Genomic DNA, 27,202 nt, shown 5'->3' with positions numbered 1-27,202 from the left:
ATATCTATGGATAAGGTCATTCATACATAGTTATTATTACTCTTATCACATCTAAAACTTTGAGAATAATCTCTTAATCTCAAATATTGTTTTCAGATTTTGTTTGTTTGTTTGAGACAGAGTGAAACTCTGTCACCCAGGCTGGAATGCAGTGGTGCGATCTCGACTCACTGCAACCTCCGCCTCCCAGGTTCAAGTGATTCTCCTGCCTCAGCCTCCTGAGTAGCTGGGATTACAGGCATGCACCACCACACCCAGCTAATTTTTGTACTTTTAGTAGAGATGGGGTTTCACCGTGTTGGCCAGGCTGGTTCTGAACTCCTGATCTCAGGAGATCTACCCTCCTCAAGTGGTGGTATTACAGGCGTGAGCCACCGTATCTGGCCCTGTGTTCAGATTTTCGTGATTGACTCATAAATGTTATGTTTATTTTTTACATTTGGTTTGTTCAAAATAGGAGACCCACATGTTATGTTTTGGTAAAATTAGGAGCTCCACATTTTACATTTTGGTTATGTCCCTTAAATACAGTTTAAATTCCATAGATCAGTTATGTCTCTGTCTCTTTCTGTCTCTGTCTCTTTCTTTCTTCCTCCCTCTCTCTCATTACAATTTGTTTGTTGAAATTTGTTGAAGAAACCAGGTTAGTTTTGCTGTAGATAGTTTCCCACATGTTGAATTTTGGTGATTATATCCCTGTATTTTCATTGAACCTATTTCTCTGTGCCCTATATTTCATGTAAGCTGGTTGTTAGATCTTTCTAGACATTTTAAAGATGTGGAAAAAGAATGAAAAATAAACTGTATGATCCCAAATGGCTATCAGTAGAACTGAGGCCTTCCCTTTCTCAATTACTATTTAAGTTCGACAAATGCTGATTGAACCTTCTTTATGCTCAGGTACACTGGCAGGTGGCCTAGATGTTATACAGATCAGTAAAATTCAAAGTCTGTTTTCAAGTGCTTATAATAGTTCACTGTTACACAGGAGTCACACTGGCCAGCTTGCTCAAGAATCCCAGAACAGTATTCTCTAGAATATCCTGACCCTAACACAGGCAGACAGAGCAGTTCTCTGGTGGGAAACAGCTTTTCCTATGGAATAAAAGCCACCAGTGCTTATAATCTCTCCAGGCATCAGGAATGGACTGTGGCTAATGAAATGGCACAGTTGGTTATATGGAAGCCATGCAGAAGAGCAGGTAACCTGAAGTAATCTGCTAGGAGACCAAAGAGAAAATTAAGCTCAAAAAAGATTAGTAGGGCATGCTTATTTCTCTGAGAAAAGAATAGCCAATAAGGCTTGCATTTTCCACCATAAGGTGAATATATACATATGTATATCTATAGACACACATACATGTTCATATAAGTATTGTTTTTACTTCGAGAGTGTAAAATTCTGTAGTAATGAATATTTTGAGTACTTGAAGGAAAAACAAAGGACAAAACACATCTCAACCTTGTTTCTCCTTAGTTGGCTTTGTTTCATGTTTGAATTGTGAAGCCAGCTCAGTGGCAGAGCCAATTATAGCAAAGGTCTGTCAGACTCTATCCCAGGGACTCAGTTGGTGGTTTGGTGCAAGTTCATACTGTCAAGATGAGTGGTTTTGTTCACAATTTTTAATGTAATAGCAGGTAATGTACTCTTTAATACCAGGAGGTTCATTTGCCTGTAGTGGAAAGGGAGCAGCTATTGAGGGAAGTTCGTTAGGGAGGCAGAACCAGGACCCCTTAACTGACAGCCTAGGAATGAGAGTAAACCCTGTGTCTTGGAGATGCTTGAGGAATAAAGATTTGAACATATGACAAGACTTATTTAAAAATTAAAAATAGAGAGCATATATCTTTGGTGGGTTATGTCAACCCCTATGTCAAATTGCAATACATTGTCAAACCTGCAAAGAGATCATAATATTCTATTTGGTTTTCATGTCATGGTTGAGATTTTAAGTTTCTTGCAAGTCACTGCATAATAAAGGCAGGCATGACAAAGTCAAAGAAAACAAAGTAGTACTGGAAATAAAAAGTGAAATGGAATTTTGTTAAGGTTTGGCTTCCTGACATATCCAAATTTATTGGTGAACTGTCAGTGTATTACTTCATGGGGTATAAGAATAGCCAGCAGTTGTTTTTTGGATGTTTTAAATAAAAATTTGACGAGTTGCTTCTTTCTTCAAAGAAAGATAATCTTGAACATAAAGTGATCCTCCCGTTTTTTCATATACATCATTGTAGATGACTCAAATAGCTATTTAACATTTTATTTTATTAATTTTGTTATATTGGTTATGTAAATCACATATACTTATTTCAATAAACAGCTGACACTTGAACAACGTGGATTTGAACTGTGGGGTCTGTGTGTACATGGATTTTTTTCCTATACATGTTGGAAAATTTTTTGGACATTTGCAACAATTTGAATAAACTCACAGCTGAACCAATTAGTCTAACAATATCAAAAAGTTAAGAAAAGTTATGTATGTCATGAATGTATAAAATATATGTAAGTACTAGTTTATGTGTTAATTGACTGTTTATGTTATCTGTAAGACTTCCAGTCAACAGTAGGCTATTAGTAGTTAATTTTTGAGGGAGTCAAAAGTTAAATGCCGATTTTCAACTGCTTGGGGGTTGACACCCCTAAACCCCACATTGTTATAGGGCCACCCCTATTACTTTTTTCTGCTCTTATGTTTCATGAAGAATCTGTCAGTGTTTTACATGCATCTTCAATATCAGTGTTTTTCATTATTAGAACCACTTTCTGAGTCACTTAACAGTTTCAGAACGTACCTTCTTTTTTCTTTTGACTTCTGACCTGATGTTATCACTGCAATTATATCCCAAACTGTAATAACTTATAAAACATGAAGGGATTGGTTTTAGTTCTGTTTTGTTTCATCTTCTCTGTGGTTTATATTTGTGATGTCTTCAACATAACTACTTATTGTATTACTTTTAACGTACTCTTTGAATTTTTTTATTACAGCAGCAGCATAGCAAGTGGGTAAAAGCAGACTCTGGAGTCAGCCTGTCTAGATTCAAATTTTATTTACTCTATCTGTGACCTTGGCCTCATTAAGTTATCTCTGTTTTAGTTTTTTTCCTATGGTTAATAATAGTCCCAACCTCATAGAATAGCTTTGAACATACAGTGAGTTGTTCCACATGAAGCACTTAGAGGAACTATTACTATTTAAGTGTTTCATAACAAAGTATAATCATTTGACATTAAATAAACCAATATATTCATTTGGTAACACACACAGACACACACACACACACGCGGATACACACATATACACATATGTCATCCACTACTTGCAATTGTGAGATTATACTCCCAGAAATAATTTCAGAATGAATAAAGGTAGAAACAAATAAATCTGTAAAGTGTCCTCTGTAAAGCTTAAAAGACAGAAATTATTGCAGTAATCTCACCTTAATATGTCTTTTTAAAATAGTATTTTTGCCCCAGGTAAAAACTGTAATCTACTGAAATGTTTTTACAAAAAATTTATTGAGATATAATTTATATACTGTAGGTTTCACACTTTTAGTGTACATAATTCCATGAATGTTAATATATTTACAGAGTTGTACAGTTATTACACGATAGAATTTCAGAACATTTTTCCTTATCCCCAAAAGAAACCCATGCACTCTAGCAATCATTCCCTATTCCTTCCTCTACCCTAGTGCTAGCAAGCACTATCTACTACTTTCTGTTTGTATAGATTTGCCTGTTTTCACTATTTCATGTAATTGGAATCATACAATATTTAGTCTATTGTGAGTGGATTCTTTCAGTTAGCATAATGTTTTCAAGATTCCTCAATATTTTAACATGTATCAGAACCTCATTTGTTTTTATTGCCAAATAAAATTCCAATGTATAGATGTACCACATTTTATTATCCATTCAACAGATGACGAAAACTTGGGCTGCTTCTATTTTTCACCTGATATGAATAATGTTACTATGAACACTGGTGTAGAGGGTTTAGCATAGACATATGTTTTCAGTACTCTTGGGGTATATACCTAGGAGTAGAAATGCTGGGTCATATGGTAACTGTATTTTTAACATTTTCAGGAACTGCCTACTGTTTCCCAAAGCAGCAATTTAAAACCATAGAAAGCTCACTGTTCTTAGCAAGATTCAGCTATTTTTCTTGAGTAAATGCTTCTTGGAACATTGCAAGCATTTGTTCAACTTTTGGAATTCTGAAAAAGTTTATTTGGACAACTGTTTGTGTTTTGGTTGCTTTTATAGAGGAGCATATTTTTGGAGGTCCTTACTTCACCATTCTAGAAGTGGTCGCTCCTGCCTCCCAACCACTAAAATTAAAACAATCTGACTATGGAGGACTAGAGCCACTAATGTGCTTTCAGGCCCAGAGAGTGAAGCAGAGGATTAAGCCTAAGGAATCTGAATCTCCATGGTGGAAAAGTACTAAGAGGAGAAAGAAGCTATGCCTCAGAGAAGAGTGCATTGAAGTAACCCACTGGATAAATCCCTTTTTATGTGGATACTTAGAGATATTGCCAACATGTGTTCTCATATTTTTCCATGTATGTTGATGTAATCCTTCCAGTTTACAAGGCTCTCTTGCCTAAAGATAACTTTCAGTCAGTGCTCTCATTTTGGACGGAAACCATTGGGAAAGATAAACAATTGCATGAAAGTCCCATGCAAGACCTTTATATTAATTAAACCAATTTCTTATTCATTTATGTGAACCATCAATCACAAGATATTTGAGGATGATTCAAAACAATGAATGTACAGCACTGAATTTAAAACAACAACAACAACAGCAACAACAGCAGCCCCCTGGCCTGAGAGGAAACAAAATTTAGTTAGGGAATATTGGAAAACTTATAGACATTATAAATTCTTCCAAATAATTTGAGAGAATATTGTGTCTCTAAAACAAGATTAGCATCTAAGAAAAAGGAACAGATAATAAGAAATAGTTTTTACATTTAAAGTGTGATTGTGAAAGTGGAAAACTAAATAGAAGAGCTGTGAAATAGAATGGAGCCACAGGAAGAACAAATTAATTATTATGAATATAAAACCAAAACCTTAGCCAAGAAATGTAGGACACAAAGATGGAGCCAATAAAATAAATGTTAGGAGATGGAGGATACATTTAGTAGCAGCAGCATCTGTCGAACTCAGTGTTACCTCTGGCATCCAGTGAAGGCTTCTACCTCCAGAACATGTCTAATTCAATTGCAGATAAAACAATATCGATTTGTTTTTTTCAAAACGTTTCTTTCTTAATTCCCTTCTTCATCCATTAACTTAATAAATATTTTTTAAGTCCTTTTTACATTCCTGTTACTGTGTTGACCCTGGGCATAGAGCAGACTTGATTCTTGCCCTCGTGGAGTTTACAATTTAGATGATAGAGCAGGATGTAGGGGCTCTTGCCTTCTGTGCTGTGTTTAGTATTAACTCTGCCTAGGCTGCTGGAAATGCACTTCTAACATATTTAACTGTTCTTCTATGAATTTTCGAGGTCTGATTCTAAGCTAAACAAAGAGGCTATCATTTGGGCTCTAGTGGCAATTTCTCTATTTCCTATAAGTATGCTTCTTTTTCTTTAGTGTTTTTCTTGGATTAGAGGGAGGATTTGAGAAGGCATTCTTGATCCAGATAAGTGAAAGGGAATTTAATATTAAAAAAAAAAGAAAAATATTTAGCTCTTTTTAAAGCTAGCAAGAAATCAGAAACAAGATAATCTTCCCTCCCTTCCTCCCTCCCTCCCTTTCTCCCTTCCTCTCTTCCTTTCCTCCCTTCCTCCCTTCCTTTCCTCGCTTCCTCCCTTCCTTACCTCCCCCACCTCTTTCCTTCTTCATAAAAAAGGCATTTTTTTTTTTTTACTATTATTACTCCTATTTGATAATTTATTGCATTGCATGGTGCAATAAGGCAAGAAATAAAAGTCATGGAGTTTAAAAATAAAGAAATAAAGAGTGATAGGTTTTATATATAACAAGATAATGTACACATAACATATAAAATAATTTATAAACTATTAATAAGTAAATTTAGCGACACCATTGAGAAAAAGGTCAATGTATAAAATCAATTGTATTTCTTTTATTATTATTATTATTATTATTATACTTTAAGTTCTAGGGTACATGTGCATAACGTGCAGGTTTGTTACATGTGTATACTTGTGCCATGTTGGTGTGCTGCACCCGTCAACTCATCATTTACATCAGGTATAACTCCCAATGCCATCCCTCCCCCTCCCCCCTCCCCATGATAGGCCCCGGTATGTGATGTTCCCCTTCCCAAGTCCAAGTGATCTCATTGTTCAATTCCCACCAAAAAAAAAGGCATGTTATATTGACAAGAAAAGCACAGATCCATCTATTTTGAATTATAAGTTTTTAGTTAGCATTTTTAGTTACCTGAAAGATATTTTAGCTATTGCACTCTTTTGTGGGTATATTACATTACAGCTTCTCTTCACTTATTTTTTATATTCCTCTGATTTCATTTTTAACCTTTAGATAAAATTTAGTTTTTGTTGGCATTCCTTTAATCTCTCCTAAGTCAGTATATGTGCATTCTATCTTCTGTACTTTTCAATGATTACTCTGAATGGGCGTTGAATGATGAATGGAGCCAACGTATCCAGAGAATAGCTGACTTTTAGCATTTGCCTTTAACAGCACAATTTTCCAAATGCATCCTTTGGAATAATGTTTTTATTTGTTTGCTTATTTTTAACTGCTCTAAGTTATATACATTGTTTTTCTCCCAAGTTTTTGCTTCATAGAATTGTGCTTCTTAGTAAGAAGTGGCTCATGATTCTAATAGTCCCTTAGTATTACTTAAGTCTTTGCAACCACCAGACTCAGCATTCACCCTGATGTGATGCTCAGTTGGCACGTGAGAGCAAGTGGGAAGAGTTCACCTAATGCCTCATCTAGGGTACATGCTGTTCCTATTGTATCTTCTTTCTTACTTGGCAGTCCATTAGAACAAATTGTTGATTTTATTATCAAAACCATCATCATTCTTACTATCTGTGCTACTACTTGGCCTACCTATACCAGAGCAATGGCCTTTGTTTGGTCTCTGACAATCAGTTCTTCCTAATAGAGCCAGTGAGTTAAATATCTAGATGACATTGTTTTCATTTAAATAGGTAATAGATATACAAAGATAAAATTGAAAACGCACAACAGCCTATACAGTGACAAGTCTCCTTCCTGCTTCCATCCTCCAGCCACAGTTCCTCTCTACAGAGGCAACTACACATATTCCCTTTTGACATATGTGCGTGTGTTCAGAAAGCTGCTTCTTGCTAGATGAAGATCCAAATCCTTAATATATTTCATATACTTGCATGAGTATATGTCTTCAGTTGTATTTTTCAGCATATTCTCTAGTTTCCTCTCCTCCAGCCACACTGTACCTAAACATCGTCTTTTGTTGTAGATCTTACCTTGCTTTTTCTAAACTCTACACAACATATGCATATTTCTACCCTGAAGGTTCTTCCTCCTTCTCTGCACCTCTTAGCTTGACTCTTCCAGGTTAGACAATATCTTCTCAGAGAAATCCTCCCTGAACCTACAGTTCAGATCAGGCCCTTCTAAGACAAGATTCCTGTTTTGCTTTCATAGTATTTATCACAGTTTGTATTTATATATTTAATGATCATTTGCTTAATGTCTTTTTCCTTCGCAAGACTTTTAGTACCATTAGGGCCTGTATATTGCTCAACGTTGTTTACTCAGTACTGGCACATAAATAGTTAAGAAACATCTATTGAATAAATGCTCAAGAATCCTCATTTGCCTGTGGGAGGGAAGTATCTCTTTCATTGTAATCCATTCACTTATTTCTTGTCTACTGTTTTTGTATGGCCAGTCTCCCAGAGATCCCCCCTGGATTTAATATGTTTTAACTCAGCAACTCTTAAATAAGCATAAATATTTTGGATAGTAAGAAAGGGGAAAATGAAGTGAAAACTATAGGAACACAAAGGAAAAGATGATCCTGGCACATCTGAGATAGACACGCTGTATTTGAGCTACTGCACCAATGAGCATTATGATCAGCTTCTCTATGGAAGGTATAATTTCTCCCTTAAACTCTCCAAATACATCTGACTCCCAGCTTATGTGACTTTCGAACTCTAAGATCCACAAGGGCAGAAATTATGATCTATCTTGCTCACTGCTGTATTCCTAGAACTTACCACTATTCCTGTGAAGTAGGCATTGACTAGATATTGTCTAACTGGAAGTTTAAATTGAATGTGGCCATATTGTGTATTTACAGAAGTATTTTAGGAAGAAGAACTTGCAGTTATTCAGGGAAACTGTGGCACATTATGTTACTAATGTCAAATACTGGGGAGACATAGAGAAGTATTATTTGTGCTCATAGTGTTGGCTCTGCTTTTCTCTAGTAACTGTAGTAGATTTTGTCATAACATGATGGGTTTGCCTTGTAAGAAAAATAATCTTACAACACAGAGATTTTGTTAGTCCAGAAACAATCCTTTTATTTGACAGTGTTGCAGTGTATTATCTGTGACATTGAGATGGAAATAATAATTTTTTAAAAAGTTTTCCAAACAGGGTAGGGTAATGAATGAATAAACAGAAAACTAACCATTTTAAAGCTTTGGTTAGATCATTGATTAGTTCATGTGGGTTACTTTGAATATACAGTATCTGCATTGGTTTCTTTCTAATGGGCAGAGAGATTACTAGTGTTATCATTTAAAATGAGAATGCATTTTCTCACATGGATAGCACAATAAATGTCCTGAGATTTATATGGCCCTGATGAAGGATCAGTCACTGGCTGTGGTTTATATTTACTTTCTGTGCCCTTCCTCAGTTAGAGTGATCTTCATTAAAGGTATTATTCCATTTCTTGGCTTCAGTAAGAAGTGCCTGTAAAAGAATTCTTTCATTTGAAATTAGTGAAACAGGAAATTTATAAGCAAAGGAAAATGAATTGCTAAGAAGTAAGTATTTGTGAAAGGACCCAAGGTGGGTTTTAAAAAATGTGTATGGATAGAGCATTTCTACTTTATTTTCTTAAAAATCCAAAATTGTTGGTCTTTCATGGGTAACATACTGTACTTTTAGGGTAACACCTGTTGTTATGGATTTATTTTTGGAATTTTTGACCTCAAGTGTGAATGCTACATAGCCTGTGTCATGAGTGTTTACCTCACTTATTTAGCCTGGTGCAGGGGTTGGGGGTTGGGGGTAGGATTCCTCAAATACGTATTCAGAAAATTAAATTACTTCTTAGTGGTTATAACATCACAATTGCATTTAATATTTATACAGTATCATAATTACATAATCTGTCACTGCTTTTTGAAATCCATGCTTTTGTTTTCTTCTCATTGTGTAATAAAAATGGCAGTTTCCGAAGATGGGTATCTTTAGTTTTTAAATGACACGTTGATTTTTTTCATGATATCAGCAAACATTTTTGTCTTTTTTGATCTCAGAACAAATGTAAAGCATTGATTGGCACACACACACAAGTTAGGAAATATGCTGCTTGGCAACTGAGTAAAAAGTAAATAAAAAAAGTCTCTTAAACCTCCAAAAAGGTATACAATAGTACAGGATGGGTTCTGTGCACAAGCTTTTTGTCTGTAACACAAACTAAAAGTAAAGTCAGAATGATGAATTTCAGTGACAACAATAAAAGTTTTGGGACCGTGAGAGTTGTTCACCTAATTGAGGGCACTGCCTTTTCTTGTCCTCAGGTATAGGATATTGCTCCATTTTAAGCCATCGAGGGAGAAGGGCTTTATATTTAAATTGCAAGCTAATAAATAGTCTTTTTCTCATTAACACGCATGACCTTTATGATTTGTGCTCTCATGCATACTGGCCCAGTTTCTCAGTCTCTGTTAATGATGTTTGGAACCTCTATTTAACATGGATTATTTTCTACCTGAATCCCTGTAAATTCACAATAGGTGTTAATTGTAGTGATCTGCTTGTCCTGTTCAGGAAAGAAAAATATCAAAATGAACCCTGCTTGTTGCGCTTTTTCTGATTACTTCAATATGTGTATGAAATGATACGATTTATGAAAGTTATGCAGGCAGCTTTGTAATACTTCTGTTATTATGATATTATATATAATACATGGGTTTCTTACTTCAAATAAGCTCTTTTCTATTCTTTTTTTTTTTTTTTTTTTTGAGGCAGAGTCTAACCCAGTTGCCCAGGCTGGAGTGCAGTGGCACAATCTTGGCTCACTGCAACCTCCACCTCCTAGGTTCAAGCTATTCTTGTGCCTCAGCCTCCTGAGTAGCTGGATTACAGGCATGTGCCTCCACACCCAGCTAATTTTTGTATTTTTAGTAGAGACGGGGTTTCACCATGTTGGCCAGGCTGGTCTCAAACTCCCGATCTCAGGTCATCGGCCCAACTCGGCCTCCTAAAGTGGTGGTATTAGAGGCATGAGCCACCGTGCCTGACCCTGTGTTCAGATTTTCATGTATGCAATATTGAATACTGATCTTTAGGCACAGTGGCTCATGCCTGTTATCCTAGCACTTTGGGTGGCTAAGGCAGGAAGATCTCTTGAGGCCAGGAGTTCGATACCATCCTGGGCAACATAGTGAGACCCTGTCTCTACAAAAACAAAATTAAAAATTGGCCAGGCATGATGGTGCACATATGTAGTCCTAGCTTTTTGGAGTCTGAGTCAGAAGGATCGCTTTAGCCCAGGAGTTTGAGACCAGCCTGGACAACATAGTGAGACCTTGTCTCTACAAAAATAAATTTAAAAATTAGCCAAGCATAGTGGTGCACACCTGTAGCCCTAGCTTTTTGGGAGCCTGAGGCAGGAGGATCACTTTAGCTCAGGAGTTTAAGACCAGTCTGGACAACTTAGTGAGACCCCATTTCTTAAACAAACAAACAAACTGACATCTCTAGCTCCTGGTTAAATATGATTGATTGAGCCACATGTTTATCTGTTCTCATTGAAATGTCACTAAAATGCCAGTGAGGAATAAAAACTCCCATAAACCCACAAGGATACAGAGAATGGGAAGGATACTATAGTAGACAAGAGATGTTTGCAGATTTGTAGTTGTTTAGAGAGTTTGGGAATAAATTGTTGTAGGTAGATAGAAAATTAAGCAAGCTAAAAAAACATGAAGCTAAGGCAGTGATTATCTGTAGGAAATACAAAATTATACAAAAAAAAAATGTAACCCTGGCATTTTATGTGACTCAGGTCTAATAATTTATAATAATGCATATATTAATGTTGATCTAACAAAAAGTTGTGATAAAATTATAATTTGAAGAAAGATTGGGAGGGGAAATGTGGAGGGGTTTAAGGGAGCTAAATTCTCGTTCTTTATAGTATTATTTCAAAGGAAGTAAATTATATCAAAGGCTTTAAATGTTAGTAGTATAGGTATGGAATTTGTTGCTAACACCAGAAAAAAAAATTCTGAGTTAATGTTACTTGATTCTCTTTTACTTTCTCCATCCCCAGTCACACCAGAGCCTACAGACACTAATGCATAGGGTAGAGACCATTGCAGCTGGAAGATCCGAGTGCTTGTCCTGACTCTTTCACCAATTAGCCATTCATTTTTCAATTTAAAAAGTCATATTGTTTCATAATTCTTAAACCACTTCATCACCCAAGTTCTGTACTATGTCTCATAGACATTTTCCTCTATTATAAGCAGAGTACGTAAGAAGAAACTATTTCCAGAAGCTCTCTCAAATATATTAATTTCTTGTTTGCTTTGTCACTCAGTCATTTACCTAAGTGGGTTTAGAATTACCCTTTCAGTGGAAGAATAGACTATTTTTCTTCTTAAATGGCCAAACAGTCTTAATAACTTGTAGTATAGCATGGAATTATCATTTGCATGAATGAAGAGCAATAGTTTCTTTGGTTGGGGCAGATGGAAATATTTTCAGTTCTTACATCCTGTGACATTTGTGAGAAGTTCAGATATTTCCAAAATTGCAAAAAGCCATCTGGCCAAAATGGCTTGGCCCTGTTAACTTATTTAGCCCTCCCCAATTACATTTCTTAGCTTTCTCATGTCTTATGCTCTCAGTTTTTACAAAGTTTATTCAACAGTGAATATGATATTAAATGATGCATAGTGTTTTGAAAGGTACCCAGCTATTACTTTGAATTTTATTTAGGTTTCAGAACCCTGGAGATTGAATGGGCATGCGGAAAATATCCAGTATTGATGCACCTGGGCTCAGAAAGACATGATCTTGTCCAAAGGTTCATATTAGCCAGGTCATTGCTACTTCATGTCATATCTACCTTTGCCAACCAGTTTTTTGTTGTTGTTGTTGTTGTTTTACAGGGCAGTGAAGAGCAGATGATAATAGACACAAGCCAACATTTAATGAGGCCAAATAAGCTAACACTTAAAGTAGACAGAAGGCTTTGTCCTCTGAAATCCCCCCTGAGTCTTGGTCTCCCTCTTTCCTTCTTGCCCCAACTCTGTCTTTTTTCTGTCCCTTTTTTCTTCCCTTGCCTTAAAAGGGAGGAAAGTTCTTATGTTTCACTGTTTTTAGTTGGTTTCCTTAATTTGAGTCTCTCCTCTTTCTTTTCTGATCTTTATTTTCAGTCTTATTCATTGAACTCCAAGAAAATAACATATGTAGGAAATGTAATTCTAACTGTGGTTTAGTAGATGAGACCATGGAAGGCTAGGAGGTAACTGTAGAATTAAAAATTAGAGTTTCCGTTTTTGAATAGTGTTGCCAACAGCACAAGCAATCTTGTCAGAGAAAGAATTATCCTAGTTTTTCGTTTTGCTGGGAAATTGTGAGTTGAACCAGATTTCCAGCAGGCAAAATACATTTTAATAGGTGTTCTCTTTTCCTAGCTCAAAATAGGTTTTTTATTCAGAGAAAAATGTGTATTGTTTCTACTTGAGGAATCTGAGGTTTATTGCTAGTTTTATAAAATGAATAGACACTATTTTATGTGTCTTCTGTTACAAAAAGAACAACTTTCTAGATGGGGGAGATGATTAACTTGCATATCAGGATTAGGCTAATTACTACTATCTGTAATTTTCCCAAAATATATTTGGAAGCTGCTTAATTGCTATAGCATTTAAAAAAAAAAAAAAATCTCTTTACTTTCTCATAGTTTTTCCCACCATAGGTAATTCTCTAAATTGTTTCAGGGAAGTTGCCTATCCCCTGAAGCTTCTAACATTTTAGATTCTTAGTGAATACTTATTGAACAAAAAGAAATATCAATCTAGTCCAGTCTCTGGCCCTTGTTACCTGTTTTGTGTAGTTTGTTACCTGTTCATAGACTCATTTAGGATTTTTGCTTCTGGGTAATAGTGCCACTGTAATTCCCAAAGCTTTAAAATTGTGTCTTAATTTAGATCTTTTATTAGCTCCGTTCCAAAATTTTTTCCCTCATTGTACAATGTAAATAGGGCAAAGATAAAAAAATCCAGACTTATTCCTTTTTTTTTTTTTTTTTTTTTTGGTGAAATACTAGATATCAAATGGATATCACATTCATTTATTTGTTCATTATTTTCACAATAGTCAAATTGAATCTTAAAGAGATCAACAGAGATTATTTAAAAAATCATGTCAATTAAAAAACTTTTAGCAGTATGGTATTTCCTCCTATAGTTGTGGTCTTTGAATACATCATAATTTTCAGTATTTTTCCTTCCTAGAAAATAAATACAGGCAATCTCTGTTGCCTTGAAGGGTTTTACAAGTAAGTTTTATTACTTGAGGGTGCAGAAATGCCAAGCTATTCCAGGCAAGTGAAAAAATAATGTCTGGGACTCTTTTCTGGCAAAACAACTAACTATACTTTCAGGTTCATAAGAACCAAATAGGACTTCAGCTGATTTTTTTTCTTTTAAAATAGAAGTATCTATTGGCAGGACCTTATCTCTAATCTTTTTCTAGCTTTCTGTTTTCTTGTAGGACTACTTTGATTTATTGTGAGTCATTTTGCAGGGTTTTATTTACAAGTATACCTAACTTGGAACAAAATTTGTTTGTTTGCAGATGCCTAGTACAATTTAAAATGGCTTAAGCAGTTATATAAGAAACAATGAATTATATTGCCCATGTAATACAAAGTAGCTACCACAACTAAGCAGAAAGACACACTACTTCCTTCTTACTTTGATCTTATGGCCCCTGGAGTTAATTTAGGGCAGGAAATGCCAGTGCTGGAGGGCTGCTACATCATTGGACAAAGTGAGAGCCTTTGGTTATTTTCTTTATGAGACTGTCACCCTAGTTTTGCTAGTGCTGAAGTGACAATAGCAGAAGAAAACCTGTAGCTAAAGGGCCCTTGTTGTTTTCCAGTGGAACAAAAACATCACGATTACTCTAGGCAATATGACATTATTCACATTCACTAAATATTTTGAAAAGAATGAATGGAATACCTTTTTGTATTTTAAAGTAGGTTTATGCAAAGGTATAGCACAAGGCTGGTCTTGGTGGCTCAGGCCTGTAACCCCAGCCTTTTGGGAGGCTGAGGGGGACAGATAGCTTTGAGCTCAGGAGCTCGAGACCAGCCTGCGCAACATGGGGAAACCGCATTTATACAAAAATTAGCTGAGTGTGGTGGCTCATACCAGTAGTCCCAGCTCCTCAGGAAGCTGAGGCTGGAGGATCACTTGAGCTTGAGAAGCAGAGGTTGCAGGGAGCTGAGATCACACCACTGCACTCCAGTCTGGGAAACAGAGTGAGACCCTGTCTAAAAACAAAAAACCAAAACCAAAAGTTGTAGCATATACATCTGTACTTTAACTGAAAGAGATTTTTAAAGTATAATTTCTTAAATCATTCATATTAAAGTTCTCATAAAAATCCAACGCTAATTTCTGTTCTCCTTTGTTAGAGCTGTTGAAATACAACTTAGTTTTAAGAAACGGACTGCTTCTGACTCTGTGCTTTTATCATTCAGAGCACTGAAGTAGTAATTTAATATTTTTATTCCTCAAATCAAATTATTTTTTTCCTATCATTTGCTCTGCTTCTTGGCTTATCAAACTTGATTATATTTGCCTTTTCTTATTTTGAGCAATGTGGTCTAAGTGTATGAAATAAAAAAAAATGATCTTACTAAGTAGATAAAACAATATGGCAGTGTTTTTGCATAATGGAAAATCGTGAATTCTGGCTTAAAATATTTTTTTTGCCATGATTAGGAAATGGTGAAATGAATAATCAGCAACTAGCACTGATTAAAATTCTTTACTTCCAATAGAAAAGACCATTTTTATAAGGTATCTAGATGGGTCTTCCAGCATGCTTATCATTATAAATTGAATACAGAATGAGTCTTCTCATAAATAAAGCTTACTTTATTTTTGCTATACCACTATAAATGCTATCAAATAGCTGAGGTGGAGGAAGTTTACCACATTTCCACTAAACCTTATTGCCACTAGAAAGTGAACCAACCCACCATCTTTTTGCAGCATTTCAACATGACAAAGACCATATGTAGTTAGCTTCTAGATTTATGCATTTCTGTTTGTTTGTAGTGAGATTCTTAATTCTATGCTGTTATGATAATTGCTGATGCTAATAAGTTATGCTAAGACCTACCCTTGCTACCTGCTTAATGACATTTGTCTAAGAGATTATAGTAGTGTACATGAGGAATTCCAAGGACTATAGTAGGTGTTAGCAAGCTAACCACCGTTCAACCTTTCAATTTGTTTAACATGGAGAACAAATCCCTGTCACTACCACCTATAAAAACTTGCTAGTGATGTTGCTAAAAGTTCCTTACCTGAATTTTCTTACCTATAATATAAAATATGGTTGCTGAAAGAATCTTTCTCATAGAGGTTAAATGAATTAATATGTCTGTTCATGCTTAGCATTTCCTAAGTGCTGGTGATGATGACATTGATGATGCTGTGAACCACATCATTTGGGATTAAGTGGAATTATCCTTGTCCATTTACAGCCAGCTTTGCTTCCATTTGAAAATAGTGCAGGAATATGGTTAATACTACTCCAGTCACATAAAGAGATTAGAGATTAGCACACCTGGAGGATTGCTTCCAATTTCCGGTACTACATTTGAAGAGAGACTTTAATGAGTTGAATCATATCCAGAGAAGAGTGACCTGAATTGCTTTAAGCACATGGGTTTCTTCAGTATGGAACAAACAAAACTTACAGAAAGGCTATCATAATCAATAACTTGCAGGGCTGCCCTACGGGATGTAGATTAGATTCATTATTTTTTGTTTTCTAAAATAGAATTGGTAAAGTTTAGAAAGAAACAAATATATCAGGCCACCATGAGAGGGAAAAATCTATTTACTCCTAGGACTTTTAAAGAATATAATAAGGTGGGTGGGCACGGTGGCTCATGCCTGTAATCTCAACACTTTGGGAGGCCAAGGCCGGTGGATCATGAGGCCAGGAGCTCAAGACCAGCCTGGCCAGGATGGTGAAACCCCATCTCTACTAAAAATACAAAAATTAGCTGGGCATGTTGGTGGGCACCTGTTATCCCAGCTACTTGGGAGGCTGAGGCAGAGAATTGCATGAACCCAGGAGACGGAGCTTGCAGTGAGCTGAGATCATGCCACTGCACTCCAGCCTGGGTGACAGAGCAAGACTCTGCCTCAAAAAAAAAAAAAAAAAAAAAAAAAAAAAAAAAAAAAAATTAGTAGGGTGACATATAAGCAACTGACCTATTTACTTTATAATGGTAATGTATGTTGGTCACATCATTGGGAGATTTGAGGACTGTAGGGGGATAACAGGGTGGGCACTGAGGTCATCTTTTATTCTGAGATAAGAGGTCTTTGATGATACCTTGAAAGTGTGGGCATCTCTAGTCTGGATTAAGAGTGAAATAGTGGAGTCAAGAGATAATATTATGAAGTTTGTCAAAGGCAGAATGACAGGCTTTTGTAAGAGTGTATTTGGGAGACAGGGAGAATGTGAGGCCCTCTTTTTTGTATGTTCTTGATTTTGTATAAAAAGCATATGTTATTTCTATAATAAAATATATTAAGTTATTAACATGTAAAAATTATTTCATATTTTGAAATAGTATATTTTAAAAGAATAATGTGGCATCATGATGGTAATGTTGGGATTTCAAGTCAAGAACTTTGGAAGAGGTTTAATGTGAAAATTCCTTTCTGAAGCCAGAGTGTTTAAAGATCACAGGGTTACCTTTTCCCAACGCAGTAAAAATCTTTATTGATAAGGCCCATCACTTCTAAGAAAGACACTCACAGCTCTTTGATAGTGCTCACTTTGGAGGAGTGGAAAGACTCAATGGGATTGCAGATTCGTCTGAAAATACTTTTATTCAATTTCTCCTTCCTGTGACCAACCAATAATTCATCAAGGTAGGTTAGCATCACTTTTTTGACATCACAGAGTAGATATGGATAATAAATCAAATCCCAGTCATAATATGTATGAGAATATCTTATATCTTAAAAAGTACTTTATAGATATGTAATCAGAGTGTTATCATATTTAATTTTAGTTTCAAAATCAGGGGCCATTGGTCTCATAGATATTATGGTGTTTTATATCTTCTGGTTTCTGTAAAGCTAAAACTGGATTCATTTTTTTCCAGAATAAGATGACAATTTGTGCTGAGTTACTTACATAGTTACTTACATATTCTCCCTGATAGTCTGAGTATTCACACTGAAACAGCTGGCCTGAGTAGTATAGCCTAGTATCGGGGTAGAATTCCCTTATCAGTAAAGTGAAAATCACTCTGTTATATATATTTTGTAAACATTTTGTTTAAGAGGCTACCTGGCCCTTTTCTATTACTGATACCATAGTGAAATGGAACAGATACATCTGTGGTGAGATGGAGTCCTCTCCACTAAATTAGGAGCTAGCATCAGGATATTAAAGAGGTCTTTTTAGAGTATACTCAGGTATGAGTATTTTAAACGTCACAGGAAGATGGATGTGATGTGCTTTTCTCCTATTTATTTTTTGTTTGGAATTTTCTCCTTGGTTTCAGGTGAAAATCTCTGAAAAATTTTTCAAACAAAACATTATTGAAGGATTGAAAAATAACTATTTTCATAATGTATGTATCAGAGTTCCCCAAAACACTTTTGAGAAAATGTCATAGCAAAAATATCTCCAAATTTTATGTTTTTATAATGGAAGAGATAAGTTAATACTATAAAAATGCATCCTCAAAATTGAGCTTTCAAAAATGCTGTGACATAGTGCAGTTTTTACTCTAATAATCCAAATTAGACTACCTTATATTAGATAATATTAATAAAACTTTGCTTCTTAGGAGAGCACAGTGATAAGAAACTATAGAAAATCTAGAATGGATATCTGATTTATGTGGATCAGTACATTACAAATACTCTTTCTTAAAGTTGTTTTGAGTTCAGCATCCCAATTGGAAACATAATAGAGAACATTTACAAGATATTATCTGAAGAAAATGATATAAAATCTAGGTAGTTAGAAGTATGTCTGGTGTTATACAAAATATAGTTTAAAGAAATTAGGCACACTACTTTTTTTGGTTTTTCGTATATCTGTTTCTCTTTATATACTCGTTAAACTCTGTGTTAACATATTTATGAAATTTCTGAAAAAGAAATACAATTGACACAGTGGAAATAGAACTAGGTCAGTCTTAAAGACATCAACCACAATTTCACATTACATTTGGACTTCTATGTACAAAATTACCCAGAATACTTAGGCTGTGTTTCATTTATTTGTCCTTTGGGGAGACAGTGGAAAGCTGGAGTGACATTTTGACCATCTACTAATTTCATGGGGGGTGTATTTTTAAAATATCTGAAATTAGATATCCATCAAATACTGGACTGTAATAACTGTGAATATAAAGGGTGTTTGTTTCGGAGAGTACGCTTATGAGGCTTTTTAGTGTGTGTGATTTCAGATTAGGGAAAGTTTAAGAGGGTGGAGTATAGAGTGTGCCTATGTCTATTTTCTTTTCTCTTTCATTTCCCACGTCTTCTCGTATTTCTAACTCTGGAGGAAGCTGGGTGCTAGACTATAATATAGGGAGATAGGATTGAAATATGGCAAATGAATCTTTGTACCCTTATAAGTTAATTCTGGTCTTTTAAATTTGTCATAGTCATTTTTTTTTCCCTAGGATACTGGTTTCTAACATGGTTAGCACAAAATAAAGTTTGATTTTTACCCACCTCCTGATTTTTCTTTCTGAAGCCAGCTCCTGCTTTGTCCTTCAGAACTGTCTCCCAGTTGCCTAGCACTCTTGTCATTACTAAAAATTTTCAGCTTATTAGTCTCTTCATGCCATTCCTAGTCTACCCTTAACATTTCTCTGCCCTCTAATTGGGATATTGTGTAAAGATTATCTTAGCTCTGAGTTAGAAGCCTTTCTGGACTATCTTACAATAACTGATAATGTTGTAACCCCCCAAATATGTATAATCTGTCCCCCTGCCTATCATGCTTTTATTTCCCTGAATTGTAATTGCCAGATTCATTTGTTGGTATTCACCTTTTCACTCTAAGTTTTAAGATGTCAGGAGATTTGTCTATTGCTGTCAGTGTTGAATCTCTAGTAGCTAATATTTTGTTTGGTACACAGTAGATCTTCAATAAATGGTGTGTGAATAAAGAATGGGCCACTCCTTGCTTCCCTGCTTAAAAACCTTGCTACTATTAGACCTGACCCTTGGAAGGAGCACTAACATACAATGACTCATTAAAATAACAACAACAGTAACAACAACTAAGCTGGGCCATATCATTTGGAATGAGAACATAGGTCAACATAATGACTTTAGTACTCGTTGAATACTGAGGAGCTTCTTTATACGTAAAAATATTTCTGTGTGTCAATTTAATTCCATAGAATTTCATTAACCTAAGAAAGTCTTTTAAAGAACCACCTTCTTTCTTTCACTCGGATGTATAGATGATCAGCTTCCTCTATGGGTAGCTATAGATTTTAATCACACAGATAAGTTTGATGCAATCCAGTTTTTATTTAAACTCTTTGCTACCTCTTTTATCAATATGCAATCCATGTCAACTAAACTATATTAAATAATTTTGTTCTCTTGAACTACATTATACAATTTATAAAGTAGAACTCCTAAGAACCCAAGATTTGCAATAGATTACATGTCAGTCAACAAAACTAAGCATTATCAGCTCACAATGACATCTGACTCTCCAAGCTGTTGGTGTTGATGTGGTGTTCTGAGTTTCCAGTGCCTATAGTGTCAGTAATCACAAAGATGGAAATGTTGAAGAGAAGTTTCTGTCTCCTCAAACTTCACTTTTAATGCAGATGTACCTGCTAAGATTGAGTTACTGTGCGTGATAAGTGTAATCGGAGAGTTGGCAAGCAGGTCAAATATAATTGACCATTCTATATTTTCCTATAATGGGACTGAGAAAGAGAAGAGCTTTGTAGATTGGGAATGTGAAGTAGATGCATGGTAATAATTGCAGAAAAATTCTTTTAAAAGTCCCTAGCCTTACATCTACTTGGAACTTGATGTATATTCTTATTTTAAAGGTTTCATTTATAAGAATGTGCATAGGGTTTCCTTTTTTGATAAACTAGTGTTCTTTGTCTTTGGCAAATAAGTAGTAACTGCAATTTGACAAATAAAGACTCTTTATCCCCATTTTCTGATGCAAAACTGAGATAGGAATATTATAAAAGAACATACTGATGGGGAGAGTTAGAAGATAATAGGAACAATTAATGAATCAAATGTACTGTTGATGGATTTTTCCCTCTCCAGAAAATCACCTATTAGTTATTGTTGTGAGTTATGGCATGCTTATAAAGTTCCTGTTATTATTTCTCTTAGTATTGAGTCATTTGTTTTTTTTTCTCTATGTTATTATTTTTGTTATAGTTAATATGCATTCATATGAACTATATGAATATATATATTCATATATATTCATTCATATATATATTCATATAGTTCATATATTTTCTTGGGGAAAAATACTGAAATACTTCTCTGAGACTGATATATAAAATTGGAATGTTAATGCTGAACTCAAAAAGAAATTTCATGAGGATCACATAAATTGGTTTGTAATTATATAATATACATATTTATATGTAATATATATTACATTATACTACAGAAAGAGATGTGCAGGCCTGCCTATCAGCATGCCTGTCATATTGTAAGATAGCAAATGTTCATTTTCCCACACCCCTTCTTTAGATCTGAAGTAGATTTCCTAAGAGCACAGCAAATTGTTAATCTGGCACATATTCACAATTTAATGAATCTTTCCTTCTTTTCTTCCTTTCCTTTCTCCTTCCTTCCTAATCTGTAATCTTTCTACTCAAGTAAATATAAATGCATGTTTATCCAAATATAATGTTAATAATATGTTTATTATTTTCTATGCATGCATGTGTCAACAAAATATCTCAAGCATTGCATTATCACTTCAGGACCGACCCTGGACTGCGGCACACATAATCCACTAGAAGGAAACCCTCATTCCCTTTAGCCTCACACAGTTATTTTTTGTTGTGGTTCTTTTTTTGGTTTTTCACTGCAGTCACTTAATTCCTCTTGATTTGTGTGGAAAAGATGTTGTTTGTAGAAAGAAATGAATATTTTGTTTTCTACTTTTTATATACATTTTCTATATGCCATATCCGTGGTTAGAAGAAATTTTTTTACACTCAAGGATTTGAATTGACTTGTTAGCATGATATACTTATATGTATTCATACATTTTATACGTAAATTTTTTTTATCTTGATAAAATAAGTGATTTAATATGAAATTTCTATACTAGAATTTTGTTTCATTGATTTATTTACTAGGAAATACGGATAGGAAGGTAAGAGCTTTAAAGTTATTTTGGAGACATGATTTCTTGTTTTTTATTGAATAGATGATTCTTCTCTGCAACCATTATTAAAGAGATGTTTGCTAGAGGTATCTGACCTGAATCCCAGTTCTGATAATGAATTTCAATTTTATATCGTATTCTTTTGAAAGACCATTTGGGTATGTTTAGCTATATTGCTTTAATAATGATAACTTTATTGGTGTAAGAACTATTTCTGTCTTTACCAGCCTTGAGTCTAGTACCACAAATGACAGGGAAGTTATTTTATTACACCCTGATTCTCTCAATGTGAGGATTAGAAGGGTTAATTTATGTCCCAAGCTCACTCCATTATTTGTTCCAGAGGCTGGTAAACATTACAAAGGAGTATCACAATTGGATTTTGAATCAATAACTTCAGACACTAAACCATATATTTTAATGAGAAGCTGGATTTTCCTTACAATGGTCAAATAATACTATTAGTTTCTTGGCGATATAGTAGAGTTAGAAAAGATAAATATAAACATACAAAGTACTGTGAGGTCTCCAAATGTTATAGTTCATCCTTCTAAAAGGCTTACTAAGGTCAACCACAATTCTTTTTGCTATACTTTGTTACTCTGAGACACTTCACAATAATTTTGAAATTATATATGATACTAGCTTTGAATGTATTACTTATTTGAACTCTTCAGTTTGCTCCTAGAAAAAGTCCTATTGACATATCTGTGAGGTATTTATACCCTTAGTTGGTATATGCTCTAAGGCATATTTCAAAAATGAGCTAGGAGCCTTCTGAGATGTATATACAGTGAACTAGAATAGGTAAATTCAAATCTCTGTAGGCTTGTCTAATTTTAGTATGAACAAAAAGGAATCATGTTCTATTTCATATGATGTCTTCTCACTTGAGAATTCTAAATGCATACTACTCAATTCATGAGCCTCCTGTGTATATTGTAAATGAAATGTTTAGGCCAAATTTTGGAAATAATCTATATTCTGCTGTAATATTCTTTTTAAAAGTTTTTTCTCTTAATAATTTTTCTTTGAATTTGATATATGTTTTATGACTGCTAATATTAACTCTGGTTTTACACTTTACTCCTCTGTAAAAGTAATATTTTTATTTTCCTTTAGAGGAATAACATAAAACTAGGCCATGGCCACTCTTAACACTCAAGTCCTTACTTTTCAAATGAACAGATAAAAGCAGTCACTATTGTGTGGCAACTGGAGTCAGTTCTGTCTTTTCCCAAAACTCCATGATACTCATTGTAGCCATTTCTAGACATGGCATTCCAATACAATGCTGTAGTTCTCCCAAGCAACGACCTAGTTATCTGTGCATTCATTAGTGTAAAATGATATTATAGAAGCGAAGCTGTAGTGAAAATATTAGCATCTGTAAAAGAAGATCATTGTAGTCTTTTATGTTTAATTGACTGCAAAATATCCTTTCGGGATCCTTAAATGTAGTAATGTATAATGGTAGTAATATATAATATATATAATATATAACATAATAAATATAATGGTGACAACCATATTCTTCACAAACATTTTTACTTATTTGCTATAATGTCTTGGGAAATTTGAGGAAAAAGATTGGATAAAAGAAAATATAGCCACAATTTAGTTACTATTCATTACTCCCTATCTCCTAGAAAATCAGCATTGTGATGAAGCCCAAGATACTATGAATGGTGACATATATAATTAGAATTATTTCCTCATATTTTTGATGACTGTGAGATATGTTATTGAGGTTTTTTCACTCCTTAATACATGCATACTTTTAAACATTTTAGTTGTTTTTATTGTTTGCTTTATTAGTTTCTGACACATTTTGGATTTTTCATCTAAAACGTTAATCTCTGAAATTTTAAGATTATCCTTTATAGTTATTAGAGTATCTTGTAAGAGTTAATGTGTATAGTTAATTAAGTTGGTTCTCCTCCTTGTAAAGATATAGACATTTTGTCAGTGCTAGATAAACCTTTTTGAAATTCACTTCTCATTTTCTCTTTGAGTTTGAAATGGGGTCACATAACAGTTATCCATGTTTTATGCATAGAAATAATTTATGGTAACTATGCCTTTTTTTGTTTGTTTGTTTTGTTTTGTTTTGAGACGGAGTCTCACTCTGTTGCCAGGGTGGCATGCAGTGGTGTGATCTTGGCTCACTGCAACCTCCGCCTCCCGGGTTCAAGTGATTCTCCTGCCTCAGGCTTTCAAGTAGCTGGGACTACAGGCATGCGCCACCACACCAAGCTAATTTTTGTATATTTAGTAGAGGCGGAGTTTCACTATGTTGGCCAGGATGGTCTCGATCTCTTGACCTTGTGATCCGCCCACCTCAACCTCCCAAAGTGTTGGGATTACCGGCTTGAGCCACCACACCCAGCCTAAATATGCCTCTTAATTTAGCCAATCTAAGGATAGTATTAGGCTGTTTTCTGCAGATATAGTGAAAAAGATCAATATTATATTTGAAGCAAGCTTTTACATCAAAGTTGTGATAAGTAAAGCATTTTAGACCAAGAAAAATACCTTGTAGTTTTTCTGAGCATTATCATTTTGTGAAAGTATGAATGATTAAGGCTGGGACTTTACCAAATCACACAGTTAACATGTATTTGTGAAAACACTGATAAAGAAAATAAACCAGAATACAATCTAGTAGAATATAAGTTTTAGATGGTAGAAAATTTGTCCTGTTTCTCTTTTTCTCATGACTAATAGCCACACAATAAATGTTTATTGAATATGAACAAAAGATAATTAAATGAATAAACTAAGGAATTATTTTAAACTTATGCTTGTTTGTGTGTAGTTTTACTTAAAATTTCTTTGTCTAATTAGAATAAAAACTTTAGCACTAAAATAAGTATTAAATGACTAGTGTATGAACCATAAATCTATGTCATTTCTTTCTTGGTAAAATGGTTAGCATATGTCTGCCAACCTGTTGCTGCTTAGCGTTACTGACAATTATATACATTATAAATTATATATTTGGTCTCACACTGTTTTTATATATTTTTGTATTCAATTGGGCATGCTTATTGTTAGAAAATCTTAATTTTATTTTGTAGTATAAATTATAAAGTATGTAATTCTTCAAAAATTATTTTTGTGCCAAGGTGTTTTTCTCCATACAAGGTGAACAGATTAGGTGGCATTCATACAGCTATAAACTTTAGAGTTTTATTTGTTATAGGTAAAGTTCTGTTTTGCAACAGGAGCATTCATATCATATCACAAAATCGTAAGTTAAATGCTTTGAGTACTTTGACCAATGCTTAGTTTTATGTGAGGATTAAGAGGTAACAGAGATGAGTATGAAACACTCTTCTCATTGAAGCAGATATCTTTTCTCTCTCACTGGAAATTTATATTAAAATTTAATCAGATAAGTAAGTTTGTGATTTGCCTTGAGCATCTGTATATTTTTGGTTGCAACAAAAATACTTCATTTTAGTGCTCACTGCTAGATGTCTATTGAGAATGCATATTTCATAACAAATTTTAAAAGAAATATGTAGATTAAGTGCTATGATATGTTTGTGATACTTCTTCAGGCACATAGGTTTCAAAGAAACATACAAGGTACATGCTAAAGTTGTTGCTGACCTACACTATGCCTGCATCCTAATAGGTTGTATTTCAGCTCCTATATTTTTGACAAATAGCTGAGCTCTGTAAAGCTCTGTTTGTGGTGCTGAAACCTCTCATGATGTATGAGCATGTCTGGCTGATAAATTCTAATGTCAGCCTCTGTGTGATAGTGATTCATCAGGTTGTAAAATTTGTGTTTGGGAAACACGTTGAATTCGCAAGTTTCATGTTTTGGTTGTGTTAAAATTAACTCAATTTGTCCTTTTGTTTTAAGAAGTTCATGACAATTGCCTTCTACACTGTCAAAAACAGCTAGGATTTAATTGGAAACTGTCAATGCTATCACAAAAGAAATGTCTAATATTAACAAATAAATTGATATGACTACAGTGCTGGAAATGTTTATAGGCCAGTGGGATGTTGATATTATGCAGAAAGCCATTGTAAGAAAAGTTAAAAGTTGCTTATGAGCAGACACAATAGCAATTAACATGAAAGCTTTGTAACTTTGAGAGATAAACAATTTGCCTATAAAAACTGTGGTATTGTATTGTCTCAGAATATTTGCTTTGTACAAAAATACTTCTGTTTTTTCAGGACTGTGGGGGTTTGTTTGTAAAAATGATTGAAATCCTCAAAAATCTTAATTCTCTTTTTTTAAGTGAAATCCTTATATTCCCTATATAAGATTTTTAAATAACTGCTAATGTACTTGGCACTTCAATTCAATGATTTGTAATCTTTTAAGCTGTGGGTTTCAGGTGCCTTAAATATATTCTTAGAGGACTGGACTAAAAAATTAAATTCTTAATTTTTTCTTTTACTTTAAAATAGTTTTAGAAGCTTTTCCTTTAGTTAACATCATTCCTCTTAAATTTGTGGCAAACTCTGGAAGTATCTGAATTATGTCATTTTTATATTGGGGTGAGCTAAATAAAAGAAATTTCAGAAAGTTGAACCTGTTAAACTTCTACTGCTAATCCTGTATGTTTTAGGGTGTAATTCTAAAATCTTAGTCTCGGACTGAAACATGCTGTTTCCTTGCCATGTTTCAATATAGTAAATTATTAAGTTATTTGCTTGTTATTTCAGTGAAGCTCCTTAACTGTTTTGAATCAGAGAGAGATTTGAAAATTGTACCTAGAGCATAAGTCATAATGAAATTTGGCAATAGTTTCTGCAAAGCAAGCAGCCTAGACCAGGCATGGTGGGTCATGCTTGTAATCCCAATACTTTGGGACACTGAGGTGGGTGGATCATGAGGCCAGGAGTTCAAGACCAGCCTGGCCAATATGGCAAAACTTCGTCTCTACTAAAAATACAAAAATTAGCCGGAGATTCAGTCGCATGCCTATAATGCCAGCTACTTGGGAGGTTGAGGCAGGAGAATTGCTTGAACCTGGGAAGTGGATGCTGCAGTGAGTCGAGGTTTTGCCACTGCACTCCTGCCTGAGCAACAGAGGGAGACTCCATCTCAAAAAAAACAAAGAAAAAACAGAAGCAAGCAGCCTAAAACTAAGCTACTGCCAATAATTAAAATAAGACTTTATGTTGCTCAGATACTGAATTTATATTGTCTCAACCTAATAATTTAATCTACTCCAAAAGCTACTTGTTAAAATCCTTAAGTGAATACATAATTTCCTAGAGTTTCTGTCAATAGTTAAAGGGTTAAATACAAATTATGATT

At 34.5% G+C, this 27,202-nt stretch overlaps 1 protein-coding gene across 4 annotated transcripts in view; it reads left to right on the top strand.

Moving 5' to 3' along the window:
- Nucleotides 1-27,202, top strand: part of IMMP2L (inner mitochondrial membrane peptidase subunit 2) — an 878,275-nt gene that overhangs the window by 396,124 nt on the left and 454,949 nt on the right. The gene's annotated exons all lie outside the window — the stretch shown is intronic.

This window comes from Chlorocebus sabaeus, chromosome 21 (assembly GCF_047675955.1).
Source record: "Chlorocebus sabaeus isolate Y175 chromosome 21, mChlSab1.0.hap1, whole genome shotgun sequence".
NCBI classification, from domain to species: domain Eukaryota; kingdom Metazoa; phylum Chordata; class Mammalia; order Primates; family Cercopithecidae; genus Chlorocebus; species Chlorocebus sabaeus.
This window is presented reverse-complemented; position numbering and strand designations above follow the sequence as displayed.